This window comes from Pan paniscus, chromosome X (genome assembly GCF_029289425.2).
Source record: "Pan paniscus chromosome X, NHGRI_mPanPan1-v2.0_pri, whole genome shotgun sequence".
NCBI classification, from domain to species: Eukaryota; Metazoa; Chordata; class Mammalia; order Primates; family Hominidae; genus Pan; species Pan paniscus.
In genome coordinates, this window is record NC_073272.2 from 36,088,189 (window position 1) to 36,111,935 (window position 23,747).

At 34.8% G+C, this 23,747-nt stretch overlaps 1 long non-coding RNA gene across 2 annotated transcripts in view; it reads left to right on the forward strand.

The window, feature by feature from the left end:
• The window catches only part of LOC134729832 (uncharacterized), a 577,505-nt gene that overhangs the window by 547,850 nt on the left and 5,908 nt on the right, over positions 1-23,747 (forward strand). For both annotated transcript variants that reach the window (XR_010111316.1, XR_010111317.1), the window contains one exon: positions 19,658-19,682. This is a non-coding gene — a long non-coding RNA (uncharacterized LOC134729832). The remainder of the gene's footprint in view (positions 1-19,657; positions 19,683-23,747) is intronic.

The following is a 23,747-nucleotide window of genomic DNA, read 5'->3' on the forward strand; positions in this document are numbered from 1 at the left end:
GCTATGTAGAAGTTCAAACATGTGGTGTGGTTTATAATTTAATGCAACGTAGCCAAAGGGGAGGACGGTGTCAGTCACTTATGTAGCATACTCTACTCCAAATCCACCATTTAATAATATTTTACATGATAGGCCTGTGTAAAAAAAAAAAAAAATGCTTACCTTTGGCCAGCAAAGGCACTAGAGAAGATTGGAAGGCAACAGGAAAGAAGAAGAGATATCTTTGCTGTTCCTGCTAATAAAATAAATACCAGTACAAAAATTTTGCCTTAGTAGCTGCAGTTACTTGCAGCTTACATTTACTTTCTGAAATCCCAGAACTAATGGCATTGTTCCCTACCATTGGTGTTCAATGTTGTTGAAAAAAAAGGAATGAATAAATACATCAATGTCAGGGTTGAGATTAATTCAATATAATATTTATTCCAACTTATTTATTACACAGAAATTCTTGAGAAATATACTTGTTTACATCAAGTAACTAAGAGAAACAAAAATATTGAAGAATAAAAAATTAAGCATAATAAATATAAAGTTCAAGAAATCTCCTATTTTTCTTTAAAATCCACAAGAAATTATATATGTGTAATCTACATGTGGTAGTTAGGGAAGAGTTAAACAGCAAATTTCTAACTGTAGCAAGCAAATAGGGAAACATTTTCATTCATAATGAAAATAATGAAAATGCCATGAAGAGAAAGGTAGTTGAATTATGAGGGAAATATTTCTAAAAAACACTTAGCTAGAAATATATTTTTCCTCCACCTGAAAACATAAAAGTTCCATCATGTTTCTTATTGAAGAGACTTACAAAAATAATTATATGGGTGAACTACATTTCTAGACATTATTATACTTCATAGACTTTTACCAGAGCAATTAAGAACATCAGTAGGATAACATACACTAAATAAAATTGATGAACTTTAGGTAATCAAGTCGAGTTGACACTTTAAAAGCACTGAGTAATTACAGAGAAGAAAATTAGTCCATAGTCTAGCAACACGGAGATGAACCTGTTTGATATGGACTAGAAATAGACATAGAACTGAACAAATTGGGTTAGAGACAGATCCAGGAACTAAATACTTTGTGTATCCTGACTTCCAGTGCAATGATACATGAGGTAGGTACTGTACTCATAGAACCTATCGAGCATCTAGACAAAATGTAGATTCTTATTCAGTACATTCTACATTTCTAACAAGCTCTCAAGTTAAATGGATGGAGATGTAGAGGACTCTGCCTTACCATTCTTTTTCCACAATAAATACTACTATGACCAACAAATGAAATATAGTAAAAGATCATTGGTGGATAAAATACATAATATTGATAATATTATTGATGAATAATACTCCTGAATAAAAAAATGAATCTATCACTTTAGTAGATGTGAAGTACTTTCAAAATTTATAAATAATACATTTTAGGAAGCCTGCAAGCCTGGGTACCTTTTTCAGAGAATTTCCATCTTTAGCACACTAACAGAAGTGGGAATCTAAAATGCTTCAATACATAACTTCTTCCTGTGATTATGGCTAAACAGACCTCTCATCCAGGGCAAGACACATAGTTTCTGTCCTCTGGGAATTTGGAGGACAGATTCATTTATAACTTATTGTGGACACTAGTTATAGAAGGTCATGTAACCTCAAGGGTTGAAAGTGACCTCATTTGCATTTCAACATTATGGATTGTGGTCAATAAAAGAAAAGGAAGGCAGGATGCAGAGAAGGGAGCAACACAGACATAAGCAGAAAAAGAAAAGGAAAATCCATAAAGCAAACAGGAGATGTTAAGGTGAAGCGACCTTGGTCATGGAAGACTTTTCATATTTTGTGTTGAGTTTCAGGTAAGGCTGTTTGCCGCTTTGCTTTTCCTGAAATTTCCTTTATTTTTTCCTTCAAATTAACTCCAGTGATTTTCTGGAATTTTGTTTTGTTTTGTTTTTGCAACCAAAGGATCCCCTCACAGGAAAGCTCAGAATCCGTTATTCTTTTCAAGAGGTGGGGAAACTGAGGCCAAGGTATCTTCTAAGTAATTCTAACCCAAGATCATGTATCTAGGAGGTTTAACCACTCCTCAGCCTCCAGTCAGAAATGACAAGATCATTCTAAAAGAATGTGCACCCATGCACTCACTCATACAATAAATTCATATCAAGAAATATACTCTGTGGAAAATGTATACCTTGTGAGAACATGTATGTTGGGATATTGATATGGTCACAAAAACTTGGAGAGAAAACAGTAAATATACAAAAGTGAGGAAGTAGTTATTTAAATCATAGTATAGCATTTCCTTTACATTATATGCAGGCATTTTAAATGATTATTACAAAACTACATAATATTGACATTTCTAGGAAAAAATGTTTAGTTCTTAAAAACAGAAAACAAGTGTTTATTAAAGGTCTTGCAACCTAGTAAAATTTATATGTGTATGGATAAGTATGGAAGAAATCAGGTCGTCTGCTATTGAGTTTTAGTTTGTGAAATGTATGAAAATGGCTATAAAATCGACCTTTTCTACCAATAATATTATAATATTTATCTGTGAAATAAATATGGATGATAAGTTAATTTATTGTAGGCCAAAATATGTAAAACATGAACTTAGTCAGGAAAATACAAAACACTTCCATCTTCCACAATTTCATTAGCTAGAAAAACAATTTATGAAGATAAATAGTGAGAACTATTAGGGAAATATTAATGTTAGTCATTACCAGTAGCTAAACTTTTTAAACAATTTTGAAAAATTGTGGAATCCTATAAAGTAATTTAGCCTGTGGCTTATAAAAGTAAATTATTTCATTTAATTTAATGCAACAAACATCTGTATGACAATGTAATTGGGCCTAATGAAAAAGATAAAACAATCTACTCTCAAGAAATTTGTAGTCAAGTTGGAAAATAGATATAAAATAATATATCATAATGTATTGGGTGGAACAGTATTAATATATCAACCACACAGTTCCATTTCTTGAATTTTTGAATAAATTTCCTTGATATCTGCCCCATTGCCTAATAACTAAGTTGTCTTTTCTGTTTTAAAACATGGCTTTCCTTTTATCATATTTCCATAACATTTATGTATTTGTCAAAGGTATTTCCTTCTACAAAATGTGTCCCATTTGTCCATCATGCTATCCTACTAATTCTCATTCCAGCAACCATGCTGTTCAAATGACTGTGACTGATCAGGAGGCTTAATTAACTTGTCAAGGGAAAGATAGTTGTTTTCAGTCCATTTTCACTTTTCCATATGGCAAAAAAGTCCATCTCCAGCATGCATTTATAGATATATGTGCTGCATTGTGAAATGATGGCAAATTATCTAAACTTACCCCCTAGAAATTAGAATGAGGGCTACAAATAAATAATAATAAACACCAAAGGTTTCTTTTATTTTTTTTCTCAGAGATTTACATCCCAATAGGTGAAAGAGTAACCCCATCTTCTTTGCCAGTGCTAGTTTCAGAAATAGATGTGTAATGTGATTTAGAACATTGAGACACAAAGGAAGGTTTTGCTCAGGGGTTCTGGGAAAGCTCTTCTATATTCTTTTGATTTTTTTTTTAACAGACAGTCTCACTTTGTCACCCACGCCCAAGTGCAGTGGCACAATCATAGATCACTGCAACCTTAAACTCCTGTGCTCCTGTCTCAGTAAGTGGGACTACAGGCTCCTGTCATCACTTCTGCCTAATTTTTTATACATATATATTTCTTTAGAGATAGGGTCTCCCTATGTTGCTCAGGCTGGTCTCAAAATCCTGGCCTCAAGCAATCCTCCTGCCTCAGTCACCAGAGCCACCACATCAGGGCTGAAATTATTATTCATTTATTTATTTATGCATTTTAGAAGCAGCTCTCCCCTTTCTTTTTTCTCTGTTCCTTTTTTGATATGGGGTCTGAATTTGAGTAAGCCGTCTTGCTCCTAGTCTATGAATGAAGCCAGCCACCAGTAGAGAAAAGAGCAAAGAGAATCTGTGAGCAAAGGAACACAATTGCCAACTCTGAAGACTGCTTATGTGTTATGAGACAACACATTTTCATGTTTAAGCTATTTTGGTTTTGGCTTTGTTGTTTTCTGTGAAGACATTCATTCATTCACTGACAAATATTTACTGTGCAATTAATATGAACTAAGAAATGTTCTAAGGGTTGGGTGACACAAGAAGTGGGAAAAAAAGCTAAAAATTTCTACCTTCATAGAGACCACATTCTATTGGATTATAATGAAATCATTCTACCTGATGAAGATTTATAATAGTGATTTTGAAATAAATTCATAATTTGGAATCAGTCCTAGGACATAGATACACCTTAAAGTGCAAAACTTTTTAAAATTTTGAGAAGAAAATTACATAGTTATAGCAGAAGCTGTTGAGGTCACCTTTAGTTCCCATTCATGTCTATGGATTCCTCTGCCTATTCTCTGGATATAAGAGTCCAGAAATGCCATGAGGGAGAGTGAATGCTCCAGATGCAATCTTCAACCAATCAGGAATGGGAGTCGGCGGGTTTATGTCCCAGCTCCCTGACCCCTCAGTGTAGAAATTCGAAGGTTTATTCTCCCATGGATTTAACCTGATCACTAATGCACCCTTTAGATTCCTTACTACCTTCTTGGTTTCACTTTCCCACTTTGATGCCATATTTTCTGAAATCACCTCTCAAACCACTTGTACCAAAATCCTTGTCAAAGAGTCCACATTTGGAGGAACCCAAACTAAGATGATGGTAAATACAGCTATCAATTGTGTATCTCTTCTTCTCCATGCTTCTTCTTTAAATTTAAGCTGCAGCATTCTCCAGTGATACAGAAATACCAGGATAAAAACAAGACAAGAGAATTTCTCTCCTTCATTCTATTGTTCTTCCACTCTTTCCTTCTTTTTTTTTTCATTTTCAGACAATATCCTGGGCCTTATATAAATATCCACAGTACTTATTAGTCCTGTTTAATTTTCTGTGACTAATTCTTCTGATAGGTCTTTCTGCCCAAAATACGTAGCATAGATTGGAGACTACAGAGAAGTCAGCCAATCACAGGGAACACAGTGAGTAATGTGTTATGTTGATAATATAACGATCACTCCATCCTGTTTATATGTATCTGTGTTGACTCCCTGTAAAAGCAGCAGCCCAATGCCAGGAAAAAAATTGAAGATAAACTTTCCTGTGACAACATAAGGTGTTTTATTTTTATTTTCATTTTTAATCAGAAGACAAAAAATAAAAACTACTTTCACAACTACTTAAGGATCTTTGTAAGGTTTTTTTGCAGTTTTATTAAAATCTTGGTAATAGAAATGCATATATTTTTATTCCTTGTGTCTTATAGCCCATGAAGTTTTAAAGTATGTCAGCTAGTTTTCATTTTCTATATTTAATTCTTCCTTTTTTTTCTTACTGGCATAGAGCTGGCATAATTCACTGAAATTATTTACTAAATTCAGTTATTTTAAATTTGAAATACTAACATTCTTTCCAGTTCATTGAGCAAATTGTATACGACACAAACCTTTTAGTAATTGTGAAGTTAAGCTGAATTTATGCAGGGTAGATTCTCTGCTAAATTGAAAATAATTCTAGGATGTATGTCTGGTTCTGTGTGTGCGTGTGTGTGACCATGTGTTCATGAATGAGCTCAGGTATGTATGCTTGGAGGAGAACGTGAGGTGAAGAGGGTCATTTCAGGCAAACTTCTATAGTGTTTGTTTTGGATTAAATTAGACTGCTAGTCTGAACTAAGAAGTAGTATTTCTCCTAATTAATCAAGCTAGTCCTAGGTACATTTTGCATGTCATTCATTCTGACCAAATGGGAAACACTCTCCGTATTCCCCTTAATTATTAATCTATGCTGTTTCTATCAAAAGGGCACAGATAAAAGGCTTGAAGAGCTTCCAATTTGAAATTAATCTTTTTAACTTCCAGTAAGTTATTGGGGTGGCCCACAGAATCAAGGTACCTCTTATATTGTAAAATCTTTACAAGTATCTGTTTCCCAAATGGGCTTTACCTCTGCATCATCAAAACCTAGAGCCCAGGCCATGATGACTTGGGAAGCTGGTGATATTCCCAGTTAGCATTTTATGAAGTACATGGCCTTAACTAAGAAGAAGTCAATTTTAACATTCAAGAAATATCAATGGTAGTGGGCCTCAATCTTTATGATTCATGAGGTTCAAGGACTGTAGCTGGTGCCCGGAATTTAGCAAGTGGTGCCTATCTACATATAACTTGGCCTTTTATCTTAACCAGAACTCTCAGAAACTGTAGAGCAAGTAGCTCTGTTGCTTATAGCCTTTGAAGTATAAGCATGTATGAAACTGAATAACTTCTACCAATTCTGATTAGCCTGCCTCCATTGGACTACAGCTTTGGAACTTATGAGAGGAATCATCACTTAAATGTATTACTTTGAAGCACAAATACCTGCAAAACTGAACTCCAATTAATCCTAGTCTTATTTGTGGCTATCCAAACAAGGTTCCTTCATTCAGCCAGACTCTAGACTTTAAACTGGACACATAAACGTATTGACCACCATATTAGCAGCCTTATAATCAAGCCCACATACCAGGCATTGTGGAGGAAACAGTACAGTTGAATCATTTACTCCAACTCAATCTGCAGGAAATTGTCTTCATGTTTTCTAGTTATTTCTGCCCTTGTCTTTGCATGTCTCTAGTGTTCTGATCTTAAAAGCAATTATGTGATACATATTTTCCCGGTGAAACCCCTTATTCTCTGATGTTATAGCTGGATGAAATGCAAATATGCTTAACATACCATCTAAAAGAAACATCAGATAAGACACCATAGAAGGACAGATAGAACTATTCAAAAGTGACAGTCAAGTTTAGTGCAGGAAATAAAAAGCCCCCTTCCCTTAATGCATGTCAGCAAACCAAAAAGAATAATGGGAACATCACTGTATAAATGGATGCTATTTAATGTCCAGTGCTCAAGTCTTACATATTTTATCAATGAAGAAAAATGACTGCAGAGAAACCACCAAAAAGAAATTTAATTTGCTTGAACATCAGAGCAGGCTTTAAAAAGCAGAATGAAAGTTTTCAAAGCTATTGCTATTTCTCAGCTTCCCATATTACTGGGAAAAAATTGCTGGCAAATACCATGTCAAAAGGTCATTCAACTTTTTAGAAGATGCTTGTTTGAAAATTCTTATTTCTCTCAATCTCTATGGATTCCTTAATCTTACCATCTTTTTGTGTCTGCAATGAATTTTAGTATAAAGGAATGGCTTTCTAGATGAAAGAAGTCAAATATATTTAGAAAGAGCCATTGAAATTCCAAGGACATTTTCTTTCTTGTGTTTCTTGCTTTTGAAGATATGAATAGAACAAATAAAGTTTATAATAAATCCAGATATTTTCAATTGTTAACTGATAGCCCTCTGAAACCATAAGTGTGCTATTGTGAAATACAGACTTCCAAATATCCAATACACATTTAATCATAATAATTAACTCCTTTCAACCTCCAAATAATGTTTATATTTCCCTCAAAATTGATTATTCATGTTACTACCTCATGCAATTTCATATTTCATTTAGTTACATTAATATTCTATTAGTTCTGGGCCAATATACACTGGAAATTTTGTTACTTTATGACTATATCTCACTATATATTACCTAATTGCATTTTTCCAATTCCAAAGTAAGATTTTAAAAAATGAATCCTATGAAAGCATTCCTATTTCTCCACATCCTCTCCAGCATCTGTTGTTTCCTGACTTTTTAATGATCGCCATTCTAACTGGCATGAGATGGTATCTCATTGTGGTGTCGATTTGCATGTCTCTAATGACCAGTGATGATGAGGTTTTTTTCATGTTTGTTGGCCGCATAAATGTCTTCTTTTGAGAAGTGTCTGTTCATATCCTTCACCCAATTTTTAATGGGGTTGTTTGTTTTTTTCTTGTAAATTTGTTTAAGTTCCTTGTAGATTCTGGATATTAGTTCTACCATTTTGGAAGACAGTGTGGCAATTCCTCAAGGATCTAGAACCAGAAATAACATTTGACCCAGCAATCCCATTACTGGGCATATACCCAAAGGATTATAAATCATTCTACTATAAAGACACATGCACATGTATGTTTACTGCAGCACTATTCACAATAGCAAAGACTTGGAACCAACCCAAATGCCCATCAGTGATAGACTGGATAAAGAAAATGTGGCACATGTACACCATGGAATACTATGCAGCCGTAAAAAAGGATGAGTTCATGTCCTTTGCAGGAACATGAATGAAGCTGGAAACTGTCATTCTCAGCAAACTGACACAGGAACAGAAAACCAAACACCACATGTTCTCACTCATAAGTGGGAGTTGAACAATGAGAACACATGGACACAGGGAGGGGAACATACCGGGGCCTGTTAGGGGGTGGGGGGCTAGGGGAGGGATAGCATTAGGAGAAATACCTAATATAGATGACGGGTTGATGGGTGCAGCAAACCACCATGGCAAGTGTGTACCTATGTAACAAACCTGCACGTTCTGCACATGTATCCCAGAACTTAAAATATAATTTTAAAAAGAATCATATTGTTGATATCTATGAAATAATTGATTACTTAGATAATCATCTGGCATTTTTATTCATGCTGGGCCTCCTGGGCCTGCTAGCACAGACCATTTTTTTCCATAATGCAACCCTCAATTAATTGATGTGGTCAATATCAGTGATTTAATTCAATAAAATGACCATTATCTCTCTTCTTACATGATGCCCCATGATCAGGGGTTGTGATCTGTTCACTTTTATCAAGTTGTTTAGATGTACAAACACAGCTAGAAATTGCATTTTCAATATCTTACCAATTTGGTTATATTTGCTATAATAAATATTACAGTAATAATTTACTGTAATAATTACTGTTTCATTTATCTCACAATAATTATTTAATATTATATAATATCTAAATATAATAAAATATAACATTTGTGATAGTTTTAAATATTTACATAAAATTAGCTGGAACGGTATTATTTGAATGCAACTGGCCTAAAATTAATCACTTGCAAGCTTAGCTGTAAATAAGGCCAAGGGTTGAAAAAACACTATAAAAATAATCATTTGACTTGGTCTTTATACCATTTGTACTTTCTGACTTTCAACTTATTCTCTTCTGGCTTTTTCCCAAACCACATTAATAATACTGTTCCTTGCTAATGTTCATTTTTTAAATTAATATTTCTTATTCCCTCTTGATACCACATGGGCTTATCTTACTTGGGTGCACTGTGTGATTTGTAACACAGTTCACTATTTTTTTTTCATCTTGATATCCTCTCCTCCTTTGACATTTGGAACACCACACTTGTTTTCACTCTACCTCATACAAACTCTTTATCATTCTCTTTTATTGTTGCAGTATTAGTTATCCATTGCTACATAATAATATTACCACACACTTAGCAACTTAAAACAGCACACAATTATTATCTCAGAGTTTCTGTGGGTCAGGAGTCTGAGCACAGCTTAGCTGTGCCTTCTACTTTATGATCTCAAAAAGCTGTACTCAAGATGTTGGCCAGATCTATCGTCTCATCTGAGGCTTCACTGGAGGATTTGCTTCCAAGCTCACATGGTTATGGGTAGAATTCAGTTCTCTACAGTATGTGAAACTCATGTTCTCGGTTTTTTTGCTGGCCAGAGACTGCCCTCAATTTTTGGCTATGTAGGCCAGAAATTCTCCCAATCTGAAAACTTTTTCAAATCCAGGCAGAGTCTCTTAGCAAGATTGGGAATTACAATTTTATGTAACAATCTTGTGTAATGTAATCATATGCATCCAGTCACCTTTGGTTGGAAGCAAGTCACAGGACTTGCCCATACTCAAGGGGTGAGTAGTACCCAAGGACATGAATACCAGAAGGCAAGGACCACAGAATTCACCTTAAAAACTGTCTGCCACAGTATCCTATTATTTTACCATTTCCTACATTGCTATTGGTCCCCAATACTTTGTTTTTACCTTTTCTTTTTGCAGCCAAGACCAGACTAAAAAGTCAATTGCCTGTTGGATAGTCCATGGATACTTCGAACAAAATATATCCACAATCAACTCCATCATTTTTCAACCTTTTTCTTCCCCTACAAGCCTGACATTTATTTGTTTGTCTTACTTATCTCAGAGAATTTAATGTCCAGCTACCCAGTTAAATGCAACCAGAGCCTTCTTTGTCTCTTTTCTCTATATCTAACATCTTTAGATCCCCACCACTTCCGTCTTTCATGAATTTATTTAATAACTCCTAATGTGAAATTATTACCACACGCAGATGGTATAATTGTCTATTTAGATTGCCTATGAAAATCAACTAAAAACACTACAAAAATATGTGAATTCAGTAATATAGCTGCATGATAGAATTACATGCAGATTCCAGTAGATTTTCTGTATACAAAAATAAACAGGTGGGAGATCTAATAGAAGAATAGTCCCCAGTTATAATGGCAACAAAAATTAAAACTAAATTGACATACAATGTAAGACTTATGTGAAGAAAACTATAAAATTCAGGTGAAGGGCAAACACCCCGAACAAAAGAAAGCCTGTGTTCTTAGGTAAGAAAGATCTATATAAAAAGGCATCTATTTTTCACTACGTAATTTTACACTTTACTATAATCCAAGTTAAACTTATTAAGAGGTTTTTGTTGAAAACTTGATCCTTAAGTTAGTTAACATCAATTTTAAAATAACCGAGAAAATATATAAAATAAAAACAAGGAGAAAATAAATGAAAATAAAATGAGTCTCACTTTGGGAGGCTGAGGTGGGAAGATAACTGAGTTCAAGACTAGCCTGGGCAACATAGCAAAACCCCATCTCTACAAAAAAATACAAAAATCAGCTGGGTGTGACAGCACACTCTTGTAGTCTCAGCTACTCGGGAGGCTGAGGTGGGAGGATCACTTGAGTCTGGTAGGCAGAGGTCGCAGTGAGCCAGGATCATGCCACTGAACTCCACCTTGAGTGACAGAACCAGACACTGTCTCAAAAACAAACAAACAAACAAACAAATAAATAAATCAAGTCTAAGCAATTATAATGGTGTGGTACTGGCCCAGACAATTCATTTAATATGTGATGAAGTTTGAACCTTTGATCATGAAAAAAAACATTTTGATTATTCAATTAGTTGAATAACATCTATTCAACTAGATGTTATAAATTAATAAATGTCTATATTGCATGCTATGAGATAAAAGGATAATTTTCAAATGTATCAAAGGCCTAAATATAAAGAATGAAACCATACAGTACTAGAATAAAGAATGTCCGTATGGCCTTGAAATTGATAAGGCCTTCCTCATTGCGACCATGAATCTGCACGTGTTAAAGGAAAGACTGATAATTGAAGCAAAACTAATTTTGAAAAATATATTGGATACAAATACCGTAGGCACAGTCAAAAGACAATTGACAACCACATATGAAAATTACACTGGCGTACCATTTTTCATCTGAACGGATTGGCAAAAATCCAAAATTTGATATTGTAGTCTGTATACGAGTCTGTATAAAAGAGACATTCATAAACAAATGCTCCTTGATTTACGATGGGTTTAGTTAGACATAACCCTATTGTAGGTGGAGAAGCATAATGAATGTACATCACCTTCATGCCATCAAAAAGTCACAAAAACTCATAACTTGAACCATCATATGTCAGGGGCCGTCTATACATTGTGGGTAAAGTGTACATTGAAACAGACGTAATGGGAGAGTAGTTGACAATATTTAGAATAGTCGCAAACAGTTTTCATTATACTGTCCCAACCCCTTATCTTTTCACACAAAACCCAGCAAGCTGAAAGCTTTGTTTACCTCACTTGTATAATCTCCCTTCACTCCCTTTAAGAGAAATTCTCATTTCACCCTTCCATGCCTTTATAGATGCTATTATGTCTACAGGGAAATTTGTTCCTCTAATCTCCCACTCTTCCATTTACCTAAATCCTATTCGCCCTTTGAATCTCCACTCAAGAGACATCTTCCCCAGGAATCCTGCCTCATTGCCCTCTCTGATTTTCTTTCCGGTTCCTACTTTGATTATTCTCTCTCTGCAAGCTTTCACAACACTCTATGTACAACTCCATCAAAGAACTTATTAAACTCTTTTGTAAATTTTGAGCTTCGTATCACCAATCCCTAACAAAGTATGTGACAGACTGGAAAGTCAGAGCTAACCTAATTCAACAACTAACAAACATTGGTTTTTAACCCCTAAATGACCCACATTGCCACAAAATAATTTAAAACATCCATATTATCAACACAAATGTTTGAGCAATATCATAAAAATCAATTCACCCTCCCATGTACTTTTGGCAATGAATATGCAGTCAAATTATAGGCATAATTTCCTACTACTCCAATGAATAACCCTGCACATACCTGACACTAACATTTAAATTAAAAGTTTAATCAGCCAAAGACCACCAGGAACAAGACTGTAGTCAGAAAAATAATCGGATTTATTCACTCAGTGCAACAAGGGAGGATATGCCAGAGGAATATTATTCCAGAGGATGGAAGCATCCTTCCTAAAGGTTAGGTTTGCTGAAGCATTATGAGGGGATCATTTCTGGATTGGATACTGTTTCTAGGGTGGGATTAGGAGGAGATTAGCTAGGGATTTGATGCGGTCATGAAAGAATTACACCTTAGCAACTGGGCATCCCCAGCAATAGATGGGAATAGCAGAGCAAATCTGGAAACATCATTGATAAGAAATCACTTAAAGAGAAGGATGCTACAACGTTTTACACTTTCATTGTGATTTTGGGAGCAACAATGATTACAGTAAACTACATGCCTGGCTTTGTATGTGTCTATCTTCCTGGTCTGGTTAACTACAGGACTTTTGTTCTTTTTTAGTCCAATATGGATTTTCACTTTTCCAGTCCTGAACATGTTTTCACTTTTTCAACAATCTTTGAAAACCAGAATGATAGGACTATCATAGCCCTTGGAATTTTAAACCTAGCTCTTTCATTTACTGGTTTAAAAACTTTTAAATTTTAGTTTAGTCTAATGACCTCGTATGTAAAATTTGATAAGCATATTTGTTCAAAGAGCTGTTATTTTAAGGATTAAATAATCTAAAATATTTAACATACATAATATAGTACCTCCATATAATAGGTATTAAATATGCCATAGCTGACAAGAGGAAGAGGAAGAGTAGGAGTATAAAATTTCAAAATAACTGGTAGTGAAGACGAAACAATAATCGGACTCACTGTTGTTTTCCAAAGACGTATTTTTTATTAGAGTCAAAGAAACTGTCACTGAATTTGAAGGGGTAAAAGATTTGTTGGGATCAGCAGCCAAGTAGAATAGAACTTTGAAGGTCAGAACTAAAAGTTCAAATTCAGTCTGTGAGATTGTTGGAAGATACAGAGTAATATGCACTCTGGGAGAAGTTTCAAATACCATCCCAGCTGGTGTGAGTGATGTGTCTATTATATTTTTGTCAAATTTGGCACCATCCACCTGTCTCACATCAGAGCATTATATGAAAAGAATAGGCTTTTCCAAAGTATCAAGTTGTCAAAATGTTTCAATCCCCTTAACAAAACTGTTGTATTTAGCTCCATAGTACATCTGTATCATTGAAATAAGGCCCTTTACTGCTAAAAAGAAATTATCCAGGAAAAATGAAAAGAGGAAAAGGAGAATGTGTATGAAAAAACTTAATGATAATAACCACAACTATCCCCAACCTGGATTCTACTTCGTACGTTTCTGTCTGAATGTGCCACATTTTAGTCTCTTTAAACTGATGAAAAAATAATCATTTCCCTATTCAGAAACCTAGACTCAAATATTTATTGAACACCCTGTATGTGCTGGCCTTATGTTATACGCTATGGATAAAACAGTGAATTAGATGTTCATGCTCCCTACCCTGATGGAGCTCTGATTACCTGGTAATCAGAAAAGTAATCACGTATTTGTAATTCACTGTGATAAGTGCTTTATGAGAAGGGAAGTGAACAATTAAAGTGCAAAGGATTATAGGACTTTCTGGGGAGGATGTAAACCTAGACAGTCGCTGTAGCCCTCTCTTTCAACTTTGATCCAACTTCAAACTAGCACCTATGTGTGAAAGAGTTGCTAGATTCAGAGGCAGGTGGACACCACAAGGTGAAAAATCAGCCACTTGTTTTGTTGGGATCTGATCCTACAGAACTGGCAATGGACTTTTCCTATTTGGGTGAGACCAAAGTCTGTAACCAGCTGCAGAAAGCTTTAGGAAGAGACTTAGGACACCACAATTCCTAGGGAGAACTTGCCATCAGTATCCATGGATGTCCAAGCAGAATGGTGATGCTGGCTGCTGGGATTGTGTCTGGCAGACCTACTGGTCTCCATGAATGCTGAAAAGCATCTCAGGATTGCAGATGAGTTTATCTGAATTCTCATTGCTCCTGAATTTAGAGAACATCGGTCTTTGTAACTGAATAAATAGGCAGCAGAGAGGCTTCCTTCTGATGTTTTTATGGGGAACTGACACTTTGTGACCTAGGGTATTTATTGACAGCCCAGATAGCCAGCGACTACTCATTCTTCACCGTTCTAGAGAGTGCTGCTGCTTGAAGTACCCTAGACATCAAACGCTACCCCCAAGGATGAATGGAGCCAAGAGAAAAGACAAATAACAAAACCAATAAGAGATTCTGAAACCGGGGAGAGAGAAAAAAAAAAGTAGGACAGCCAAGACAGGAGGTAGGCAAGTAGGCATAGATTAATAGTTTAAAGAACTTTTATTTGCAACATATAATTCTGAAACCAAAACAAGCAAAAACCAGAAAAAGGTTTTTAAACTTAACAATTCAGCAAAGAATTTTTAACTGAGAAGAGCTTCATTATTGATAAATGAATTAGTGAACTGAAAAGTCAAGATAAACTATATTTCAAAATACAGATATAATAAAAAACAGGTGGTAATTTCAGGAGAAAAAAATAGCAGCGCTACATATTGGATCTGAAGATCCAAGATACAAATGTAAAGAGTTCCAGAATGAGAGAGCAGGGATATTAGAGAAGAGGGGAAGATTAACCAAATAATAACAGAATATTCCCCTAAACAAATAATAACAGAATAGTCCCCTAAGGTTAAAAAAAAGACTTCAGTCTGAATATTGAATATATTCATTTAAGCCTATTTAGGCTTGATGAGAAATGATCCTTAAGCATATCCTGATAAAATTTCTGTACTCCAAAGATAAAGAGAAGAACCTTACAAAATCTGAAAGAGGCTGAAAAACGGAAAGGTATATACAAAGGAAAAGAATCAGGCATTAGATACTTGAAACTAGAGGAGCAATCTATAAGCTAATGAGAGAAAAGATACAATTTTTAAATTCTGAACCCAAAGAAATAGCTCACCTGTCAAAATATTTTTTAAAATGAAGAGAATATAGCATACACATTTTATGAAGAAAATTACCATCTAACCAAATAATTATTGAATCAAACAGAAAATGTAAGATAGAAAAAGATAAATAGAAGAGGAAATAAGAGAAAATCTAAATTTTTTCACTCATTTTGACTCTATACATTTATAATACATGATATATAATATATGATACATAATATATACAGCCATGCACATATAAATATAAATAATGCATGATACAGTGACTGTTAGTGAACAATATGGAATATTTAAATTAAAGAATCATAATGCAGAAAATACAAGTAATAGTGTAGATTAAAAATGTTTAATTAATAAACCCAAACCTAGAGTTAGAAGAGAAGGCTAGTAAAAGTAAAAGGTCTTTAATGACACTTGGTACAGATATGTTTATTTCAGCACTATTTATAAAATGAAAACAGAACTAATGATTTTAATAAATCATAGTACAGACACCATGAACATTATGTGACCATTAAAAATAATAAATAGAAGCTATCCCAATTGTTTTGGATAGATTTACAACATTTGTTGTTTAATGAAAAGACAATGTGCAGAGTTGCATATATAAAATAAATCCCTTATATGTTTGAGTATGTGTGTACACCCATGTACATAATTACATGAGCATTGAGAAGAATTTGAAATTATAAACACTGGTCTGTTAATATTGGTTACCCTCTTGTGGGGAGTAGCACGAAGAAAGAAGAGAGAGCACAAAAAAAAAACAAGTGAAAGAAAGATAATTGTTTTTAACAGTGTCCTTTTTAAAAAAGAAATTATGTATTATGTAATCTCAGTTATAGGTGTGTAATATATGATGTATATGCACAAAGAGATATATGGAATGATGGTTAAGGATGGTTATTAAAACTTTAATTGAAGTTTCCTTGAGGTAGTAAGTTTCAGAAAGTATATATTTTTCTATATTTACACACATATATATACAAAGATTTGTAAATATAAGGCTATCATAATTACAAATTCACAAAGGAATATTGACATTATCATAATTGTTCCTTATTGAACACAAACAAATGTCAGTAACTAGACTCACAACTTTATATATAACATATTTAATTCTACAAAATTTTTTAATTCTAAAAATGTATTATTGTCACATGACAGTTGAGGAATCTGAGTTTAAAGAAGGTTGTATTTCTTACAAAGGTGATAGAGATAGTGAGAAAAATTCAGATCTGACTGCCTCAAAATACTTTCTTTTGAATACTACTCAGTACTTTCCTCTTTCTGTCCTCCTACTCCAACCCATCGCTGTGCCTACTCTCCTAGGCACACTTTCTTCCTTTCACTAAAAAATATTTTTAAAGGTGTTTGATGCCAAAAGATTATTCTCTTCACTGAATTTGTGCACTAACACCTCTCAGTTCTGCTTCCTGGGCATTACTGGACCTGCTAATTGTAACTATGACTAAGCTATTACCTTCACATGTTGTTTCCATTTTCGAGGGCATTTCACTATTTTTTCTTTATGTATTATAGATATTAGAAATAATTCGTTTAGAAAGTGTCAGTGTGTGTGAATAAACTTCATAAAGCCATAATTTTTTCTCACTTTTAGTGAGTCACATAAGCTGAAACTTCCTTCTTTTTTTTTTTCTTTAAAACATTAGTTGAGGGCCGGGTGCGGTGGCTCACACCTATAATCCCAGCACTTTGGGAGGCCAAGGTGGGCGGATCACTTGAGGTCAGGAGTTGGAGACCAGCGTAGCCAACATGGTGAAACCCCATCTCTTCTAAAATTACAAAAATTAGCTGAGCGTGGTGGCGGGAGCCTGTAATCCCAGCTACTCTGGAGGCTGAGGCAGGAGAATCGCTTGAGCCTGGGAGATGGAGGTTGCAGTGAGCCGGGATGGAGCCACTGCACTCCAGCCTGGACAACAGAGTGAGACTCGATCCCCAAAAAAATAAATTAATAATAAATAAATAAATAAAACAGTTGAAATCAAGACAGTGCTTCAATAGGCACCTCCTTCTTATGTATCTAATATTTCTAAACAGGTTGAGAAATTGCCTTACTGGGTGGGGATGTTTCCAATATTCTTACTCTTATTTGTCAACCTTACAGTTTTAGCCTTCAGTTATCAACCAGGATTTTTAAAAATTATTTTTTTCTTTAAAACTTTGGTTTAAATCAGGACAGTGCTTCAAAAGGCACTAAACTCTTCTCCAAAAAAAGATCATTTAATAATTATTCATATTTATTGATTGCTCACCATGTTTGATGTTATTTCAAGATAGATTTTCATGGTGATTTCGACTTCAACTGAAGCAATAAGACCTTTACAAAAACCTGGTATGGAACATCATTTTCTCTCTTAAACTAAATGAGACAGTAATTGCTTTTATTTATTTGGTTTGCTACCAGTAAGATCCATTAATAGAGAATACGTATTACATTTACAAGATACTGGAGGTTCTTTGTTTAAACCACTTCATTGAGGTAAAGTAAAATACAAAAGCTGCACAAATTTAATGTATACAATTTGAGTTCAGAAATAAGTATATATGCATGAAACCATCACCACAATCTATGTCATAAACCTGTCCATCACTTTCAAAAGTTTCCTCCTGCCCTCTTATTTGTTCTTATTATTATGGTGATACAAACACAACATAAGATGTACTCAATTAGCAAATTTTTAAGTATACAATACAGTATTTTTAATGGTAGACACTATGCTGTACAGTAGATCTCTAAGACCTATTCATCTTGTATTGTCTAAACTTTGTACCCTTTGACTAATACCTCCCTATTTTCTCATCCTCCCAGCACCTGACAACCACCATTCTATTCTGTGCTTAACTGACTTGTATAGAAATGTACGACCTTAGAGAATTTATGCTGTTGGTAGTTGACACATTCTCTGTCCTCACTGAAGACTATTATCATTAGAAAGTTTAATTACAAATTTCCTACACTTTCTAAATATTTGCTTTAATGAATTGAAAACATTTTAAACAAAATTCAGTGTCTGAATTTAAAAAATACATGTGTGTCTAGAAGCACAAATACCTCATGATCTCACTTATATGAGGAATCTGGAAAAGTTGAACTCATAGAAATTGAGAGTCGAATAGTGGTTATCAAGGGCTGGGGGACAGGAGAAGGATGAGGAAAGGGGAGATGTCAGTTAAAGGGTACAAAGTTTTAGTTAGACAGAAGTAATGAGCTTTAGTGACCTATTGCAGAGAATGGTGACTATAATTGCTAGTAATGTTTTGCATATTTCAAAATTACTAAAGGTAGATCTTAAATGTTCTCACTATAAAAAATAATGAATATGTCAGGTGATGGATATGGTAATTAGCTTGATTTAAGCATTTTGGAATGTAAATGTATATCAAAACATCATATTATAACCCACACATATATGCAATTATTATTTGTCAATTAAAAGTAAAATAAATTTTTAAAAATACGTGTGAGCTTATTTTGTGAGAAACCCAGTGGAGAGATGTAAACTCTGCTTCAGTCCTATCTCAGCTGTTCTCCTAAGAGGACCAAGTCTGGTGTTCAAATTTTTTAAACTTATTTTGTATTATTTAACTTATTGTTTTAACTTGTTGTTTAACTTATTCTTTTAACTTATTTTGTATTACCATTTTCATCTTCATCACTCTTTCCCTAAGCACTAGCCTTTCAGGGCTCCCAGTATTTATTTATGGCGAAAGTTTGGGGACAGTAATAACTCAGGTATAAATTGGATAATAAGAAAATAAAACAGTGACTACTAGCCCATAATGTTGAACGTACACAACACTTATAGAATCTTAAAAAACCTCAAATAAAGCCACTCTGCAAACGCAAAAGGAACTAGACATCTCCTTTTTGTGACAGACATGACTGACTGCTACTTTTTTTTTTAACCAATGTTAGCTGCAGTCCAGCTTTAAACCTCTCATCTCCTAGAAATATATCATATACTTGTATATGATATCCAATGACTCAACTATCCCTGTTAATGACATCATATCCGGAATAGGACGCTGATCTCTTGAACCCTCCTGAGCGCAAAGCACAAGCTCTAATCCTGTAAGGAGTTCCTCCCAAGTCCTATTTCTGAAGGACTCCTCGGATTTCCTGCAATATGGTCCAATTGGCTGCAGCAAGCATGATAAACCTCATCTCATTTTTCTACAGGTGTGTTCCTGGTGATATGTGGTCAGTAAGTATCTTTTATATATTATTTTATTATTTCTTTACCTTAGAGCATGTTTACTGAAAGGTAGAAGGAAAATGTAGCTTATATCCACTGCTGTGAAGTATTGTGGCAAACTGTGCATAAGCATTCCCATTAACAAATACATTAAGCTAAATATTTAAAGAGTAGATGTTATACCAGATCTTTATTATGAAGATATCCTTTATGGACTTTATTAGAGAAATTGGTTAGGGTGTCAGAATAGGCTGAGCACACATGTTTCTCATTTAAAATACAAACCCACGCTGTCTAAATTTACACTATCCAAACATCTACAGGAAAAGATTAGGATCAGATATTATATTGGAGCCCCCTGAGTGGGACACTGGAGAGGGAAAACAACATAATGTGATATGTTTTTTGGCATTTTCTTCACTTTTAGTACCTGCAGTTGAATCATATGTGTTACAAACACAAAGAGAAATATGCTATCTTACTAACCACAGTGTTCTGAATGGACAATTATTTAGATGGATCATGAGTGAAAGGCGGATTGGAGTAGATAAGCAATATTTTGATGTTGCACTTACGTGTCAGAAACTATAAAGACACTCATTCAGGTCATGTAAAATCTGAGAAAGAAAGCATCACTATCCCGTTTCACGGTAAGAAGTAGTAAGAAGCTTCTCAGATTCAGAAGTTCTTGTACCTGCCATTGCACAGTTAGCTTATTAAGGGCTTACAACCTCTCCAGTGTTTCAGATTGTGGCTGGAATGTAAACCAAAGGTGTTGGAAGTATGAGCACTTTCAGGGTTGAACCTTAAACTTTGAAGTCTAAGAATAATGCTCTTAAAACAAGATAAAAGTGAAAAAAGGGAGTACTTTGTGAAAATTACATGTGAGGATGACTAAAATAAATATGCTAAAATGTAATTAGGAGAAAGAAGTGGCTCAGTTTCAGTTATTTGTTACCATTTTTTTCCCTCATGTTTTATCTGTATGTAAGACAGCATTCCTGAAAAGGCATAAAGTATTTTAATGCAAAGTTACAATTTGGTCACAAACTAGTTTTACAAACTAGTAATTTGTACTTCTCTATTTCCTATCTCAGAATTCTGATTTCCTATCTAAGAATTCTTCTCTTTCTTGAATTACTGGCATCAGAGATACCCTTGCACATTAGAGGGATATGTTCTTACCCAAAAAGGTGGAATAGTGCCTTGAATATCCCAGCAGAAATATCACAATGTCGAGACAATTAGTAGGCATGATACACGCAATATTCATGTAAGAGATACATGCAGGGAGCAGCTACTGGTTTTTCATTAAGTTCTGTGCTTCCAGCTGGCCCAACACTCACAGCTATCACTCCCCAGATCCCATCACATCATAAGTCACAGCTCCTCTATCTCTGCATTTACCTAACTCCTATTTCTAATGAATAAGCTCTTTGCCTTTAATATGCCTCCCGCTGTTTTTGCTGCTGCTCTAAAAATATGCCTTTCTTCTGTCTCTGTCGCTTTGTATTCAACACATTTGTAAATTTACATTATACTGCTGAGTGGGAGACGTTTTTGTCTACTTTCAATACTACAGGTCTTTTATCTTTTGATCTTTGCCCATAGAGCTGTGACACTGGGCTAAATCCTGTTATTCCAGTATACACTGAAATTCAGTGCTTGTGTGTGTCAACTACATTAGGCTAGATTATGCTACAGTAAGAAAAACTCCTTCCTCGTTGCAGAAAACAACAAATATTTATTTCTCACTTTTGCTACATTGCCTGCTACATTATTTTGTTACATACTTGCGACATGTTTTGCTATATTTCTGTTGGCCCGGAGGCTCTGTCTGTGACTAAATAACCCAAGGTGATGGTTTAGTCATATTTTCAGATGTGATCAGTTACTGTAACATGGGGAATATGACATATCTTACTTCCTCTCACATACCATTGGCCAAAATTACCCCACCAATCAAATGGAGCAGAGCAATGCAATCCTACCTTGTTCTGTGAGGCAGAGAGCTGGAAATAGTTGGCAAATGGCATTAATGGCTACTACATGAAGCATGCATAAAGGGAAACATTAACACATTTAAATGGCCTACTGTTGTCTTTTTCATGAAAGTGTTCTATTGGGTCCCGGTAAGAAAAGAATTAATATTGACCGAATACTATGTTCCATGCCTTGTGCTTGGATCATTCTTTCAGATCTTAGTAAATTTAATATCATTCCATTAGAATAAATTATCTCAAAAATCAGAGAGAAATACACTCAATATTATAGAAGTAGCAAAAATGTATGCAAAGCCCACAGTGTCTTCAAGCTTCCACTTGATTCTTGTATTGCAAGTATAGTCCCATTCTCCATTATCCCCGCTGTCTTGGTTTGCCTGTTTCTCCTCTGACATCTTTCTTTAATCCTTAACAATAAATCCCCCAATGGCAGCAATTGGGCCACTTTGCCCCCTAATTAGTCTTATTTATGGGAGTATCAGGATGAGATTCAAGGAACCATAGACTAGTCATTAAGTGGCTCAATATCAAACAGTCCATGATATTATATTGACCATTTCCTTCTCTTTCAGGGCCGTTGCTTTATTTTTAAATTAAAGTTATGTTATTTATTCTTTCTGGCTATTTTGTGTCTAATTATTCTCTGTACTTAAATCCCTGTTTGGGTGTTTCTAATTGTCTCAATCTCTTTAAAATAGGAGACATTTATTTCACAGCCCCAGTCCCCATGCCCCAACCCTGCTTTTCAGGATGCTGACTGCCCAAATGCTCTGCCCTGTTACTACTGTCCTCACTCCTGGTTCTATTCCTGTTGGTTCCTTTGCTCTCAAATCCTGAAGGTCCCTAGACTGCTTTGTTCACTAATGGCAACAGGAAATATTTCCAAACACAGAAATCTATGCAGGATCAGCAGGGAGTTCTATGTCACTATTAGGTGACTAATTGCTCCACAAATGATCATTATCATGCAAGTTCATAAAATAACAAGCCATCACATGTTTCTCCATTGACCTATTAATGTGATAAATTATAATTATTGCTTATAGAACATTAAGCCAGCCTAGCATTTAAGTAAATCTTGTGTGTTTATGTTCTGATTATTTAATTCATTGTAGTACTCAGTTTGTGAGTTTTCCCCTCTTCAGCTTTCCCCTACGTAAATTGAAAATAATATATTTTTCTTTCTGTGATCTCTGTGAAATTTAGAGTGCTTTTGCCCAGTGTCTACATAGAAAGAGAAAAGCTGGGCAGAAAAAGCAAATGGAATAGAATGAGCTCATGAAGTGGCTCTTGCTCTGATTTCCCTGGCTTGAGGAAACAGAGAGAGCAGGAAAGGAAGTGCACTAAAGGGACCAGGACTTTGAAAATTTCTCCTAAAAATCAGCCAGAAAGAAAAACACCATGCGCTAGCAGTGGCAAATAGTATGTCCTTAAACCCAACACATTGTAGAATTTCTTATAAAGTTTAGGAACAGAGTAAAGAGAAAGGTAAAGGAAGAGCTTTGGATGCCCCTTAAACTTTATCTCCATACAGTCATCTAGGAAAGTAGGTGCACTTCAGACCCCAGAATATTGTAAAGCCATGAATATCACACTACAGTCACATCTTAGAGGTCCATGTCTGCTAGCTGTTTTAAGCTTTAGCACTCCAAGGGAATGAATTTCGAATTGATTTCTCAGGACTCAATTGGATAGCAGAAGTATTAGTAGCTTTCTCACTGTCATGATTCTACACTGTACAAGTTACTTGGGTTAACTGCTGAAAGAGTAAATACAAAATGTTTAATGGCTCAGACACAATATGTGTTTATTTCTGTTTATGTAAAAAATCCAGGACAGTTCAATATAATCTTCCCAAATTTTCTACTTGAAAATTGAATGGGTTTTCTTGTTGTCTTGGGCAATGACCAATAGCATGTTCTAATTTCAGTCTGCACCGTATTAATAACTTTCTACGCTCTAACATGGACAGATTGAGAACTTATTCCCAGAGACTCAAAACACCAAGTCCACTATTTTTGGTATCAGGGACATGGTACTTTGGAAAATGTTGGTGAAGTTAATAACAGTT